Source organism: Zonotrichia albicollis, chromosome 14, assembly GCF_047830755.1.
Source record: "Zonotrichia albicollis isolate bZonAlb1 chromosome 14, bZonAlb1.hap1, whole genome shotgun sequence".
Taxonomy (NCBI): Eukaryota; Metazoa; Chordata; class Aves; order Passeriformes; family Passerellidae; genus Zonotrichia; species Zonotrichia albicollis.
The window spans coordinates 14,005,263-14,022,471 of NC_133832.1; positions in this window are offsets into that span (position 1 = coordinate 14,005,263).

Sequence of the window (17,209 nt, forward strand, 5' to 3'; positions counted from 1 at the left end):
ATTATTGGTCAATTCTGCAAACACCTAAACATGCAAGTAATTTTGTATATGTGAGCAGATTTACTGAAGTATCTAAATATTTGCAGAATGAGCCTTTCAAAAGTATAAATCAACTAAAAATATTGATATGTATAACTTCCCTTGTTCAATTAATTCTTGCTAGTGCTGACTAGCAAAACCATGGCATTCGATAGCAAAAATGCCTTTGAACAGCAAAAAATGATGAAAGATTTGTTGGCTTCTGCCTCCTTCAGGATTTGGGTAGAATAAAATGAGTTTAGTGCTACAGGCAGGACTCAACCTAAACCCAGATGTTCTGCAAACGACTTTGTCACCATAGCCACACTCATTTGTCACAAAATATTACATTCTGAGATTTGAATCTATCACAAATAATTTACTTTCCCATGAAATCATTAAAAGAAACTGAAAAGAATTAAATCCAAAAAAAGGTAATTGAAAGGTTAAGAGTCTTAATACCAAATTATAAAGCAAAATGCAAAAATGTATAGCAAATTTAATTTACTATTGATTATTTTAAGTCTCCAAATGGATTTATTTTAAAATTTGGGGATTAAACCCCAAAAATGCACAAAATTTAAGGGCAGAAAACAAGAAAGCAACTAACGTGCTGGGGTTTCTTTCAGATCAGTGTGTGTTCACATGGAAACTGAAATCCTTAACAGAAAACAACAGCAATCCTTGTTAACCCTGAAATTACACCTATGAGCAAGGAGACAGCTGTAGGAGTTGTATGAGCTCTGCAAGGAGTGAAACTCTGACTGAAATATATGTTATGCAAAACAAATTCCCTGCAATTGCAGCTCAGAAATGCTTTTGAGGTACCTTGTGACCAGGCACTGGGTCATGACCCAGGGCTTGAGAAGCCTGAGTTAGGAGATGTTAGTTTTCCTTGGGGCTTTGTTTACCATGGACTTAGACATTTTGTATTATTAAGAATCTGTGGCTTATGAGGACATTCTATTTATCTTACCAGTCTTTTTTGATGGAAATGCCTGAATTTTCTTGGAAACAGGGATTTTATTGTGGATTCCTGGTGCCCCTTGGAGAGGCTTATTTTTCTGGACAATAGTTTTCCTTAGTGTCACTACCCTTTTGATTTCCCAATGGTCACAGGCTCTCAAGGTCGTGCAGAGTGCATCCTTTTGTTATAATGAATCCAGAATTTTGTATTAAAAGGCAGAAAAAATATATCTGTTTAATGATTTAAAGTATATTTTCTTCCACATACCTCTGTGTTAGATTTTGGGTGTTCTGCTTTAAAAAACTCTGTGCAATGTGTTAAGAACATAAAAGATTGTAAGGCAAAATACAAGAGTACACTCAGTATATATAATTTTTTTTAATTTATATGTAAAACCAAAATGCAGATTCTGCAGCAGGATTTTCCACATGAACCTCTGTACAATTTAAGTGCATTCAGTGCATCAGAGATTTTGTACCTTACACAGATTTTAATGTAAAGTATTAAGAAAATACGCCTTTCTGTTTTGTTTATTTTGATTTAGCTTGACTTTTCCTTTCTACATTACTCATTTAGACAGATCCTCTTCTCTTAAATTCCTCCTGATGAGTGTTGCTTTTTAAAATGCTGATGACTGCCATGGCTTGTGGCATCACTGTAGTTTGTGGGCAAAGTGCTTTGCCTTGCCCAGAAGGGAAATAGTTCCTCTTTTCACTAACCAGAAAGCACAAAACTTTATGAAGACTGAAGATCCAGTGAGAATAACATGAATTCTAACACATGAGAGATTTGCCTGTTTCCAATCTCCCTCCAACCTCTGTAACAGCAAGTTTTGATTAAATGTGAAAAAACCACATCAACCTTTTAAGAGAGATGAAATTCTTTATTTTCTGTTACACTATTGCACAGGATTCCAGGTAAATTTGTTCTTTCCAGGGTAGGAGGTGTGGCAGCTCAGTTCCCAAAGCTCTGCAGAGGGAGCGCGGTTTGTGGAGGTGCCCCAGGGCTCCAGAGGTCACTGCAGCCTTTGGGCTCCTCGGGGCTTTGTCCTGCGGCTCCTCCCGCCCTGAGCTCAGCCAGTTCCAGCAGGATCCCGTCCCCCGCTCTCCTGCCGAACCCACACCCCAAAATCATTGTTAAAAACCCGTTAGCAGCGTAAAAGTTACTGCCTTCAACGCAGTCTGTCTCTTCCAAAAGTGATTTCTTTTATATTTCTTTAGAGATGGCCAGCAGCTGCAACATAAAATGTGTTTGGTTTTAGCATCTCTCCCCATTAATAAATTCCCACAATCGGTTTAATTGTAAAAATATACAATTTTAAAGCAATCCTTTAAAAAAAACCTTCTTCACTTTCCTGATATAAAAGCAAACTGTTAAAGCTGCAGCTTTTTGAACTGTGGTTTTGTTTGTTTGGTTTTTTTCCTCCAAATCTGCTGTTGCTTACTTTTTTGGAAAGTCTCTAAGGAGAAATGAGAAAAATCTGTTGATTTCATTTTTGCTTACAAGTAGTATCTGACCATTTTCATTGCTTAAACTTGTTCCACTCACACAGCTTTCTCTTTGCTCTGCAAAAACCCCAGTAACATTTAACCCCCTCTGCCAAAAAAAGTGTAGTAACTGCAAATTTTACACATTTTTATTGAACAATTTTATGAGAAGAAAATTTAATTATAATGTTCTGCATAAATTACCAGGCAGTTCCCTGACAAAGCTTACTGAAGTCAATGGAATTTTTTCTCTTCACTGATTTCAAGTTGAATTAGAAAAAGTCTTTGAATAAGACTTAAACAACAAAAACTTCTTTAAAAGTTTTCTGACAAAACATGACACGATAAATTACTTTCAGAGAGTGTAACATGAGATTCACACATTTTTCTATATTTTTTATTTGCTATTTTTCTATATTTTTCAGTCTTCTGGGGGAAAGAAAAAGCTACAAAGTTAAATTGCAGCTTTGCTTAATTAAGAATTTAATACCAGTCCTTTTTTTATTTTTTTCTTTTGCATTTTTACTTGAAATGTTTTCAGGTCGAAGTAGAGCTCATTCTCTGATTAAGCTCTTACATGCTGCTACATTCTAGTAACAAAATAAGGCAACAAATTCACTAAATCCTCCAGTTCTGAGAAATCAGGTTGTTTTCCCATCTGCTTCTACTTGCTGGAATCACTTTTTAAATCTTCCTCTCCAATTCCCACAGAGAGGACGGGAGGATTTCCATTACCTCAGACTTACATATTTTATTTGTAAAGAAATGATGAATTCTGAAAAGATTTTTTTTTCACAAAGTTTTTGGGTTTTTTTTAAAGAATATAGATTTTTCTTAGAAACCTGAATTCCTTTTTAGTTTAGATCTTTTCTTGAGCTCTGGATGATGCAAGCCATAGGCATAAACAGCTACACAAAGGAAACTGGGATTTTATTGTGCATTCCTGGTGCCCCTTGAAGAGCTTATTTTTGTGGACAATAGTTTTCCTTCGTGTCACCACCCTTTTGATTTCCCAGTGGTCACAGGGTTCCAGGGTCGTGAAAAGTGCATCCTTTTGTTCCTCCTAGCCTAAAATTCTGTATAAAAAGGCTGCTAAAGGACCTTAAATTTGGTCAAGACATAGAGGATATTTCATGTAGCAGAACTCAAGTTGAAGGATTTGTTAAACTGTAGTTAAGATTGCAGTTCAAGAGAAAAGGTTTCATTAAACACAGAGTGCAATATTCAAACTTTAATAGATATCTATTCTTTAAATCACATTATTAATCCTGGAGTATTTCTTAGCATTCACATAATGATCGTCAAGCAGCAAAAATTTAATATCATTTTAATATCTAGCTGTAATTAAATCGGTTAATTAATTTTGTACTGTGTTTTTAAAAGGACTTCACTATTTGTAACTTCACTGTGAAGCACTAACGAATTATTTTCTTTATTATCTAAATATTTTCTTATTATCTCTTCCAGTTAAATCATGGTTCTTAAGGACCTCTTATGCTTTTTAAAACACTAATGAAAACTAAATTTCAGACAGGAAATTTACAGCTCACCTTTGAAATAAGCACATTTCTTAAACATGTGTATTTTATCCTTAAAATAAGACTAATCATACTAAATAAATGTTGTTATTTGTGATAGTGCATCTCTTTTAACATCCTCACAGCACACCCCATCCCTGCTTCAGCTTTTCTGTTTCTGATACAAGGTGGCTCTTTAAGGGGAGGTGCAGTTTCCATTTCATTCCATTTAATTGTTGGAATTTGGTGCTGCGGGTGAGGTCAGCTCGGAAGGAGAGGAGCCCTGGTGGTCACTCCCCCTTGGGGCACATCCACGTCCCCTGGAGCGGCTCCCAACGTCCAGCAAGAGCAGCACAGGAAAAGTCGAGAAAAGGCAGAAAAGCTGGGTAAGGGCTGCAGGGGGAATGGCCAAACACGAGGGTGGGGCTGGGAGAGAGCAGAATCATCCCCTGCCACTGGGGCTGGGATGTTTATTCATTGACTCCTGATTTATTCATTGACTCCAAGCGCTGAAGCCTGCGGTGCCGTGCCAGACTCCTCTGTGCTTCAGCACTCAGGCTGATCCCATCCCTTAAAGATGGAAAATGAGTTATTTCCCAAGGTAAAGTGTTCCATGAGAAGTATGTTACCTCTGAGCAAGGGTTGCTCTGTTTAGTTTCCTAATAAATAAATAAATAGGTTAAAAAAAACAAGGTTTGCAAAATCTGAAACAGTTAATTCTGAAAAATTTCATGGCACTTGTCGGTGGATTGCCACATTGTTCCCATCTTCCCTTTTCAGCCAGGCAGAAGCTTCTGGGATCCATTCACTTTTTTCTTTTTTTCTTTTTTTTTTTTTTTTTAATAATCCATCAAGATAAGGATGTTTTGTTTTGCTCACAGAAGAGCAGAATGCATTTCCCAACATAAACACTGCAGTTTGTAAATTAATGGGTTTTTTACTGAAATGTATACCAAAGCTTTCCAAATCTTCCCTGAAAAACAAGATAAGAGAATTTATTTAAAGCTATTTTCTGGATCCCCTGTAGTACCTGCTCTTTCAACCTGGTAGTCTCAAGGTAGAATGCTGATTTTCCTAAGAGCAGATAGAGTGCACCTGGAAATTGGAAGAAAAGACCAAGTATCCACATCCAGAAGACTTTCTCTTTTGTGTTGTTCAGATCCCTTGTTTCTTTGGAAATTGAAGGTATTTTTAATTCACCAGAGTTAGATAAAACCAGTTTATCTGTCAGCCACTGGAATGCTCAAATGTTGTCTCTATCTAAACCAGACTGCAGAGTCACTTCCAGATTAGCAGCCTTGAATCACTGATATTTTACACTGGATATTTTGTCTGGTTGAATGTATAGATCTCACTCATCTATGCCATAGGAAGGTGATTTCCCTGGCAGCTGGTGGCTCTGACATTTAGTGAGTGAAGGTTTAACTTCTAAGGAAGCAGCAGTTCCTGGCTGCTCCAAACTGTCCTGTCTTCTCAATTTTCCTAAACTCAGTTTGCCATTTCCATGTGCTCATCTCAGCCTGAAGGGTAATTTAAAATAGGATTTCCTAAAACATAAAGAAACCAATGTCAGACAGAAATAAAGATTTTGGGACTAAGAATGGTTTGTTTCTGTTTTGTTCAGTGCTTCCATTTAAGACAAGGACAGAAGCTGAGAAAACTTGAGAGGAAGGCTTATTCCAATAAATGTTCATATATTGAGCCCTTGCTCAATGTAGACCAAACACTCACTACTTATGCAAATAGGATGTATTTATTTATACAAATAGGATGTACTTCATTCTATCAAGGTTTTAATTACATCCTTGGCCAAGTAAATGCTGAGGCTGAAGCACATAATCATATATGTCACACATTTCCATGACATTTTATATAGATGAGCCTGCATCGTGCACAAGAAAGTCACATAGAGAATACACTTCAAGCCATATAATTGCATTTTAATTATTATTTTTATAATTTCATGTTTGAAGTTACACGCTACAAAAATTGTCATCCTTTATTAGAAGCCTCAGGAACATATTTTGTGTTTATTGTTTTGATGAAAAGCAAAATACCTTTAAGGGAGTATGAGGAGCTGTAATTGCTCTCCTGTGCCCTTTCAGCTCCCCCACCTCCATTAACCCTGTCAGGGGTTCACACAGGGCTCTTCTGCACGAGGATGGAGTGCAGGATGGGAAACAGTTTTTCCAACATTCCCTGGACTTCTGTCCAACAACCAGTACAACCCACAGGAATCACAGATGTCAGGTAGAGACATCTCCAAATCCTTCCACTGCCCTTAGGGAGCACAGAGCTGCCCACAGGAGGTGAAATTTTATATATACAATGCTGAACCTCTAGGAAAACCTGGGAACCTACAGAGCAATGCAGCTCTTCACAAATCAGATGTTAGAGGGTCAGATAAGGGATACTTTCCAAACCAAAGATGCTTCTCCAACTGACTTGCATTAAAAACAAAATAGAAAAGAGAGAGAGAGTGCAGTATCAGTCACTCTGTCCTTAGATCTATGGGCTCAGCAATCTTTGGCAGAGGTCACAAGCTGCAGGCAGCAATATCTCTCCACTCCCTTCCACAATGTCCTTGTCACTCCACAAAAACAGGGCTTGGCTGAAGATGCACCATGTTCCTATAAAATAATGATGGGATTATCTCTCCTCAGCATAAAATCTGGTGTCCTCTGATTTTTTTTTTTTTTTTGGCAGGACTGTCCCTTTCCATGGGATGGTAAGATCCCTTGCAGCCCAGCTCATTCTGTGATTCTGTGACTGGTGGTGTTCTTTCCAGCCTTGTTTGGCACTTCTCTCTGATTGTTCCTGCCCAGCTTTTGACTTACCTAAATAGATATTTCTTTAAAGAATCTCCATCTGCCTTGTATGGAGCCAAGGCTACCCAAGCTGCAGGAAGCAACAACTTCCTCTGAGATCCGGCTGCAGCAGGAAATTTGATGAATTTCTCTTTCTCTCCTCTCCTGTGCCCCTTAGCTATCAGTTTAGCTTAGAGGTCTAACACATATTGTAAGCAAGCCCATTTTTAGGGCAAGACTGAGAGGATAAGCTTGCAGTCCCAGAGATTTTGAACCAAAATTGTTGCATTTCCAGAGCTTTTCATCAGCACATGGCTGGAGAGCTGCTGCTTGAATGTGGGAAGCTCCAAAGGTATAACTCATGTCAGTTACTTTGAACTTGTATAATTTACTTCTGCAGTAGGAGTAAGCTGCCCAGAGTACCTGTATCCATTAAGGAATAGTTTTGGTAACTCCTTCTGTTCCTATTTAGTTTTTAATTGATTTACCAGGCAATTACACCGGCACAAATTATTTTTGTAGGTCACATTGTGCACTGTCTCACATAGATGCATAAAATCCATTCATGTGATGGGTATCCAAAGATTTGAGTTCCAGAGTTACTGTGCTGCTGAGGTTTCTGTGGCAAACCAGCTTGGCAGAGCTGGGTGGGCGCTTGGGGCAGCTCCCTGTGTGCCCAGGTTGGTGTTGGAGCAGGACAGAGGCACAAAGGAGGTTCTCCTTCAGTCTCTCTTCACTGAGCTGAATTGGCTGATTGCAGCATGAAGCAAAGGCTGGAGTCTGAACAGGGATGCAGAAAATTCAGCTGAGGATGGTGGGAGGAAATCGGAAGTGCTTCTTTTGCTTACACAATACCATGTCCTTGGGGTGTTTGAAAATGCAAACTTCCAGTGTCTGACTAAATGAGTTTTTGTTGTTTGGTTTTACTTCGTTCATTTGCTGCACTGGAACACAGCTATCTCTTTATTATGAAGTAAATGTGAATGGCTAATTGTGTTCATTGGCAAGCTGGTCAGAAATCCTGTTTCCAAAGTTTGGACTTCCTTCCTTCCTTCCTTCCTTCCTTCCTTCCTTCCTTCCTTCCTTCCTTCCTTCCTTCCTTCCTTCCTTCCTTCCTTCCTTCCTTCCTTCCTTCCTTCCTTCCTTCCTTCCTTCCTTCCTTCCTTCCTTCCTTCCTTCCTTCCTTCCTTCCTTCCTTCCTTCCTTCCTTCCTTCCTTCCTTCCTTCCTTCCTTCCTTCCTTCCTTCCTTCCTTCCTTCCTTCCTTCCTTCCTTCCTTCCTTCCTTCCTTCCTTCCTTCCTTCCTTCCTTCCTTCCTTCCTTCCTTCCCTTTTCCCTCTGTTCTTTATCCAGCTGTGGGTTTGTTCCTGGCCTGTTCCATGAAAGCACCACTGGCAAATTGCCCTGCAGAAGCTGCTCCCTGCAGAACAGGCTGCACTCAGTGCACACCGCAGCGTTGTAGGATGACTTCAGGGGAAGTTTCCATTCTCTTATGATCAATAAGACACTTCCTGTGTGACTTCAGACTCCTCTCCAGATTAATTTAGTCTCTGAGCCCAGCGTGGTGCTGACCCCTGAGACAGAAGTACCTGCTTGTTTGAATCTGGGCTGAAACAACTGTGCTTCTGTCTGATCACTGCTGGATCGGGAGGATCAAAATCCCCCAGAGGAGGAAGACAGGTTCTGTGATTATTAATCCTCAGTCAACTGAGACAGAAATTCAGCACTTCAGACTGCCTCCACTTTACACTGAACCTCCTCTAATGTCAGTGAGAAGTACCAATGGAAACTGAAGTAGAAGACATCCTTTCTGCAGCATTTGTATTTCAATTTACCCATACACAGACCACACAGGGGAACCTCAAGACCCAATAAAGCATCTCTGAACTCACTACTGCCTAATTATTTAATTTTGGTTAAGTGAAATATTACTGCTGTTATTTAATTAATACTTTCCCCATCCACAAATATAAAGTCTGTGTCAAAAATCTTGTTTGTGTCTCATTTATATTCCTTATCATTCTTATATATATTTTTTTAGATTATCCAAATCTGAGAACAAACAAACATTTACCATAATACTTCTACAATATATTTCACTTATTATAGTTTTTCTTATGGGATTTTGATGTAAATCCAGATAAAATTTGTTACTTTTCTGTTTTTAACAATAATTTTTTTTCATTTTTTAAGTTCAGCAACTATGGTGCAATAAAACATACCTGAACAGATAACTCTGGGTAAACATGATAATAACATATTCCAAATTTTTCACTCCTGGAAGTTTTGATTCATGTTGTAATTTAGTTCCAATTGTCAGGGATTTGGAGATACCCTTGAAGTTCCTCCGGAAATGGGTTTCTGTATAAATGTGTCTCTGCTCAGTTTGTGCACAAAGAATGGGCTGTGGCTGGAATATCAGGAATCCTGTAGGTCAGGATTAAAGGGCAATTGTCAGGGTTACCAGAGGCAGCCTCTGCTGCCTGTCCTTACTCTGCAGAGCTTTCTAGTAACTTGGTGTAATGAGGTCTGACACCTCCACAGTTCTTAAATAGCACTCAGCGCCCAAACCACAGCTGTGTTTCAAATATTCAGATCCCAATGCAAATATTAAAACAAAGCAAGAACCTCTGAGGAGTTTGAGTGGTGATGGGATTGAATTAAGTGAGTTTACAACAAATATAGTTTGTAATACATAAATGTAAACATTTCAAACATAGGTCCAAGAAAATTGATTGAATTTTGAAGATGTTTTGTTTAATGCATGAACTTTAGCATTTATTTGTTTTTTAGAAGTGTATATTTCCTAAAAAATATTAATATCATACTTTATAAAGCTTTATCAAGCTTTAATACCACACCAACAGTTAAAACACAGCTGAGCTCCTGTGTGTTTAGTTGGTGTATTGTCAAACCCCTTCTCGCACTGACTGAAACCATCTTGGTGTGAAAGTTTCCTTATAGTCCTTTTCAGGACTGCCAAGGAAAAGTATTAAAACTTTTAAACCTTTCTAGAATAAAACCAGTCAGCATTCACATCAAAGTGAAATTATATTGTTCAAACTTTTTTTTTGCCCTGTGATAGCAAACAAACTTTTAAGAATGGAGAGAAAACTCTGGAAGGAGATATCATATCCTAATTTCAGTGCTCAGGACTTTTTTGTCAAGCTGATCCATCTGAATCAGTGATGTTTGAGAGGGAGAAAAAAGAGTGAAAACAAACAAGCAAGCAAACAAAAAAACTTCTGCAATGCGGCAATTACAAAAATTCTAGAGGAAAAAGAGTTCAAAAGGAAAAGAAAGGGTTCCCAAATTCCTTGTTGGAGCATTTGAACCTGAGTTAGGAGGTGCAAAGATAAACATTTCAAAGGAGGAAGGAGCAGGGGATTCTGCCTGCTGCGGGGCTGGTGATTTAGATGTTGGAGCCGAAGGAAGCCTGCAGGGAACAGAGGGTCATTGTGCCTGGAATGCAAAGGCATCCGCAGCTCCGCGCCGAGAAACGCCCGGGAGCCGCCGGAGCTCGCTGGGAGCGCGCGTGGAGCTGCGGGAGGGGGAGCAGGGATGGGAGAGGGAAAACAGGAAAACGTGAAAATGGGAAAACGGGAAAATGGGGCTCAGTGCGGACACCCCTGCCCGCCCCCGCTCCCAGAGACAAAGGGCATCATCATTTTCATCCCTCTCGAAACGGATGGATTAAAACAAGGCTTAAGGGAAAAAGCAGCAAACTTCAGGGGATGAACTGAAGAGTTGCTTCGGGCGAGAAAAGTAGCGCTTAGCTAAGGACTGAAATTTGAACAGCCAAGTGTGCGTCCGAGCAAAGTTAAAGCAGCAGCCGGGGCTCGGGAATGGGGTTTGCACAGAGCGGTGCGAATGCAGCACCGCTCGGGAAAATAAGGAGCTGGCAGCTGTTAAATGGAGAAAAGTGAAGTGAATAAATGTAGAAAAATCTTGCCAGCCTGGTGTATTAAAGCTTTATAAATAAACAACCCCCCATGTTTTGTCCCAGCCGTTAAGTGCCGCACGTGGTGACTTCGGGGTGAGCGTTTCCTAAAACACACGAGTGGGAGGAAATCCGGGAGTTCGGGGGGCGGAAGGAGGCGGGGGGAGAGGAGCGGGATCCGCACCCGCACCGGCGGCTCCGCTTGTGCTGCGTGTGCAGGAACCCCCCGGGACCGAGGGGCCGGGATGGGGATGGGATGGGGATGGGGATAGGATGGGGATGGGGATGGGATGGGGATGGGGATGGGGATGGGGATGGGGATGGGGATGGGGATGGGGATGGGGATGGGGATGGGGATGGGGATGGGGATGGAGATGGGATGGGATGGGATGGGGATGGGGATGATTCCCGCTGCGAAGGGAATAGGGAAGCGCTGGCACAGGACCGGGACCGTGCTGCACTCGGGTCGTACACCGAGTTCCCCGCGGCTTCTCCCGTGTTACCATCGGGAACCGACCGCCCCCGGGCGGGCTCGCCGCCATGCGGGGGGAGTTCGGTGAACGATGCACACACCCGGCAATGACACGGGCATCTGGCGGGCGGTCACACCGGGCCAGAGGACCGGGGCCGCCGGGACCGGCTCTGCCCGCAGGATCCCGCGAACCGGGACCCCTGCGGGAACAGCAGCAGAGCGATTTGGGGCTCATTCATGGAGCCACCCCAAGTTTGGCCATCACAGAGTCATGTGCTTGCCTTTCCTTCCCCTCCTGCCCGCGCTCTGTGCGTGGTTTAAAGTCGTCTGCCAGGGCGCTCTGAGCCTCAGCAATTCATATTTACATGGGGGGCAAAGAGGGGTGGGATGCATTTAAGAATTACTCAGTTCAAAGGTAGTGGCTGGTCTTTGGCTGTCTGTCAGATCTAAGAGGAGTGAGTGGATTTTCATGGAGGAATTTCATGGAAATTAAATCTCTACTGGAGTGATCCATTCAACTCCTAAAGCTTCAGCCCAGTTTTGTATCCTGGATGAATGCCCTGCTGAATAGCTTGGTGGGGATGCAAAAAGCCACCTTAAACTAGGGATTTTTCTTCTGCTAAATTGACTTCAAAGTAGTAATTAAACAATAGCTAGCTTAAAAAAAAAATCAAGTTATAAGAAGCTATAGGATGAAATTACCCTATAAGTAGAGGCTGCATTTTATGGGAGGGGGGCAGGGGATGGGGTGTTCAAAATGGAAAAGTAACGGGGTAGAGGCAATTTGATAGAAACAAAAATGGATGTAAGAAAGTAAAATAAATTGCACTGATTCAAACTTGTTGGTTTGTTCATTTCTTTTATTACAGCTGTACCATGGTCGAGTCTGAAGCTCAGTAAGTGGAGGAAGGGGAGAGACTGCAGAATTGTTTGGGAAATTTTAAGCAGAAGCATCCAGTTCAAGGATGACAGGCTGAAGCAGCTTTCTGTGGCCTTTGTCCTGTCCTGCGTTTGAGGCTTCTCTTCTCCAGGCTGCTCTACACAGGGCTGAGCCTGCACAGCTCAGTATTCATCTCTGCCTTTGTAAAGCCAAAACGGCGTTTGTGGCCAAGGGCAATCTTGCTGCCAATCTTCTCCTTCTTCCTCTGTCTCCCAAATCCACAATCACAACTGCATTCATCTCTCTCTGCAATGATTTAGAAGCACATTTGACTTGAAGCTAAACCAAATGAAAACTAATCTCCTGCCTGACTCCCGTGGTGAACTCTCCCTAATTCTCTCCTCTCCTGCAGTAAAACTCCCTCACTTGCCATTTGCTGATTTTAGTCCTTGGGGTCCTTGCTCTCGCATGCAGAATGTTGCCCAGCATTGCTCCTTCTTCATCATGCCTGTCCTGGAAGGAAGAACCTGAACGTTTATTACATAATTTAATTTAAAATCTCTTTTGAGTGATTGGTCTGGTGCCTTTCCTGGGTGCAAATGCTTTTGGGGCTTTACTCCCATAATTTTGTTGCATAGACAATGTCACCAAATGAGCTACAGGAAGTGAACACAAATTCAGCGCTATAGCAGTTCCTAGATTTTCCACGTGTTTAAGGTAAGGCTTTTTATTTTAAAGTGAAAAGTCCAACACTGCACTTAATCTGATTATCACATTTTTTCCATACTCCCGGGATATTTCTGAGAATTAACGCTCAGGTTCAGACAATGGCAGTGTGCACTGGCAGAATCTGAGCCATGGGTCTTTAAAATACTGTCCATCTCTTGACTTCTGACAACTGAAACCATGGTAAATGATGCTCCAGGTAATGACTTTACAGTCTTATTAAAGCTTGCTGCAGTCCTCAGGCGAGACTATCAAGTTTAAGTATTCCCAGTGTCCCAATGTTGTACTGTTAGTGTGATAGTTACTGTTAGAAGAAAGCTCTTAAAATATAATTTGCCATTGTTATCTTGCTTTTCAAATACATTTCACAGTCTATTTGCACTGAGAATTGCTTTTTGTTTTTTAATCTTAAATTTAATAGGTTGCTGATAACTGCAGTGCATTTCCATTAAGTGATGAGCTGAAAACTGGCAAGAACTGTTTGATGGGATATGTAAAATCCTGGTGAGTTTTAGCCCACACACAGACACGTTAATTGTTACAAGCCTTTGCATACCTGTCAGAAGGCTGGTTTCCTGCCAGGCAGTAGTTCTTGTGATAACTAAATTTTATCCTCTCCAAGATGATACAAGAGCATGAAGGCAACACACATTGCCAAAAGTACTGGAAACAGGAAAGGATTTTGGACAACACTGAGATGCCTCTGTGCTGCTGGCCAGGTAACAAATAGCAATACACAAAGACTTTGCAGCAGCACTAATGTAATTTGCTGGAAAGTCCACACTTTCAGTTCAGAAAACCATGGAAGTTGCCATAAAACACAAAAGCAGTGTGTGTTTTGTTTACAACTTTTCTGCCCGGCTGTTCCACACCATTCAAGCAGACAATGTTGCTGGAGTGTAAAGCAATGAGAGCTCTGCAGGGTGGTTTGTGTCAGCTGAGCTCAAAGCCAGCCAGCAGCTCTGGGACAAGATCTGGCAACAAGTCACTCGTGTGTGGGTGTTGTGTGAGAGGTAGTGACGTGCTGATTGCTGATATTTAATGAATAATCATCATCTCTCTCACAGAAAGTTCCCTTGTGGGGCCAGGTGGGTTTCCAGACAACAGACTGTCCTGGGCCACACACCAAAATTGTCATCTTGTGCTTTGAAAAACAGCCTGAAGAAAATGCCTTCCCGAAGTAGTGCCAGTCCCAGCTGGGACTGTGGGTTCCCTCCCCAGCCACACGTTGTCACTGCCACGCTCAGGCAGAGCTGCTGGCCTAAAATCACTCAGAAAAGGTTGGTGAGCTGGTTGTAAAAATAAAGGTACAGGTGATCACTCAACATCTCCTCTGGGAGTCAAAAGGATCTGTATTCTTTATGATAAAGGACATAAACTCCACACAGGCAAGAGTCAAGTCCCAAATCACATACAGAGATTATCCACCTCTTTTGAGGGAGCCTGACCAAAATTATGGACTGTTCCCTGAGTGTTTCACTCTGAATGTCATTCTAACACCCATGTCTTACACTCTTTGCAGCTTTACTTGGCTCATGCGGGTATTCCCAGAGGACAGTCTGCAATGTTGTGCCAGTACTCACAAGCCAATGTTTTCAGATAGATCTGACAGTGATCCCTAAATCATAAAGAAGTTAACAGCATTTGTTCATTCAGAAAGTTTAGGATCTGCTGGTTTAAGGTATCTTTATTGTCTGTCTATAAAGAAGATATTCCGTATCAGAAAACACAAAAATGTGTTAAACCCATAACTGTGAAATCCTCTCCTAGATAGAAAACTGAGGAGTACAACTGAAATTGGTTTCCTTTTAAGGAAGTGCCAATGGTTTTAAAAATATATTGAATTCAAATGAGGGGAAGATGTTTGCCATAAGCCACAGATGACTTGAAACAATAGCTCTGACAATGGCTCCCAGAATCACCCAGTGCTCCTGACTTGTTTAACTCAGAAACTTAAAGATGGTTATTTAAATGAGAGTAGCATTAGCTATTTATATTTTAGCAGAAAAAAATATTTTAAAAATACTAGAACCCAAATGGTCTTATTGTCGTTCACTGATATTTAAATTTATCTTCTTTATACCTCTAGCCTCAATGGTTTGCATGTTCCAGTTACTGACTACAACCACAAACATCTGTTGTGTATTTAAAACAAGAGCAGAATCCATATTAATTACATATTAAATCAAAACAAGTACAACTTGTATGAATCCTTTTCAGATTTGTTTGAATTGTTCTATTACTTTTGGAAATAAAATACAAAATTGGTATTAGCAGTGAAGTCCACCTGGTTAAGCCTATACCCAGCATTCACATTTTTCTCAGTTCTCTCCTCTTCCAAAAGAAGAATATGAACAGTGATTTATACTTCCCACCTCATAAATGGTGGGAAATTCTTACTTCTTGTTGCCATTTTATCTTTGTACTTATAATATCCTGATGCTCTGTAATGCTCATCTCATTTTAAGGTTTATTTTGTGAATTGTACAGGAGCAGGACCGAGTTGCTTGCTTGTGTCATGCTGAACTCTGCAAGATACCAAAGTACAGGTAAGGAATGAAGTAGCTGAGACCTAGACCTCTGTCCATACATATGAAATATCATCTCTTAAATATTTGTATAACACAGCATTAGAGGCCTAGGAAATAGCAGGATGCTGGCTGCAGTATAAACCTGTAGATAGAAACTCCTGCTTGTAAATTTTGTGACCTATATGGATAAGACAGGGAGAAAAAAGCAGTGATGTGGAGTGACATGAGACTGTAATGGTGGGTACAACATGTACCATGTGAAACATAAAGAAATTGAGAGACAAACCTTGGGCTTGGGTTGGGAAAGGCATCTGTTCCTGCTTTAACAGAGCATTTATCCCAGAACCACAGGGAGCAGCGTGTGGCACACAGAAGATGCAGCTATTGAGGTACAGAACACTAAACCAGTGTCCTTGTGGATACAGCACAGTGTGATACCTCATCCAGCCAATGTGCTGCTGTACTCCTGTGCTTTGAGCTCAATTAATGTGAATTTGAGTGAGTGAGTGAGGAACCTCTGTATTTTGTAATTGTGGAAGATGAAAGAGCTAACTTCAGGACTGGGAACGCTGTACCTTATACACATCTTTATGCTAAAATAATCAGTAGTAGTAATTAGGGTTTCAGTCACCATTGGCAACATTTATTCTTCTGAAGGGGATTTATAGGGACTTGTTTTGCTTCACTTTAGATTTAACATCTGGACATTTTGTAGCTCCTTTGAGAATGAAAGAAAATAAGATCAAGAGTCTTGTACAAAACCAAGCAAATGAAATTAAGTATCTAATACCTATTGGCTTAGACTTATTCCAGAGTTTAAAACCAAGCTGCTGTTGTACAGTGAAATCAGAGAAGAGACTTGTTTGCCTGCAGTATTTTGGGGTGGTGCTCAAAGCTTTCTGACACAAATTCCCTTGGCACAGGACTTTGATGTCCATAGTTGACTCCAGCTGGGACACACAGTCAACTTTCCTCATTATCATTTTTAAACTACATTTGAATGACCATTAATAAAATTACAAGTTTTATTGGTTTGTTTGGGTTTTTGTTTTTCCTTCTGATAAGATATAAATGGGAGTACCTGCAGAATGGCTGAGCCATTCAGTGTTCTCTTTTCCCAGAACACTTCACACCCATTATCCATTTTCTTATTATTTTCATTGCTATCAGTTTTTTTTGAGAATGTCCTTAAAGCCAAGCTGGCAGAGCTTGTTTTGGAATCTTATCCTGTACAGAGGTTGCCTTTGTTCATAAGGTGTAAAGCACTATCCAAAGAGAGAATGTGAGGGATGTTTGAGTGAGTAGCTGGGTTTTGGTTGGGCTGTTTGTTCTTGGCAGCTGCAGGGGTCTCACCTTGCTTAACTTCAGGGATACCTGTGTAAAACATCCACGTATTGTGATGTAAAATGGTAGCAGCTTGAAAATTCAAATGTGTATCGGCAGTTGGGTTTCTCAGTATATTGTAATTCAATCAACATATGCAATATGATGACAACTTTGTAAAAAACTTGTGTAATTTATATTACTTATTGTGAGGCCACACCTCAAGTGCTGTGTTCAGTTCTGGAACTCTCACTTTTACAAGGACGTGGAAGCGCTGGAGCCAAGGGCAGCAGAGCTCCTGTAATGCCTGGGGAACCTCCCGCAAGGACTGGGGAACTGGGAGAGAGCAAAACTGGGGAACTGGGAAGGACTGGGAGTCTGATGGGCAGCGGCTGAGGGAGCCGGGGGCTCTGGGAGGCTCAGGGGGGAGCTCATCACCCGTGACGGGAGCGTGCAGTGAGCTGGGGCCGGTCTGCTCTGCCGGGTCTGTATAGAGAGGACCAGAGGAAACGGCCTCAAACGATGACGGCAGAGATTCAGAT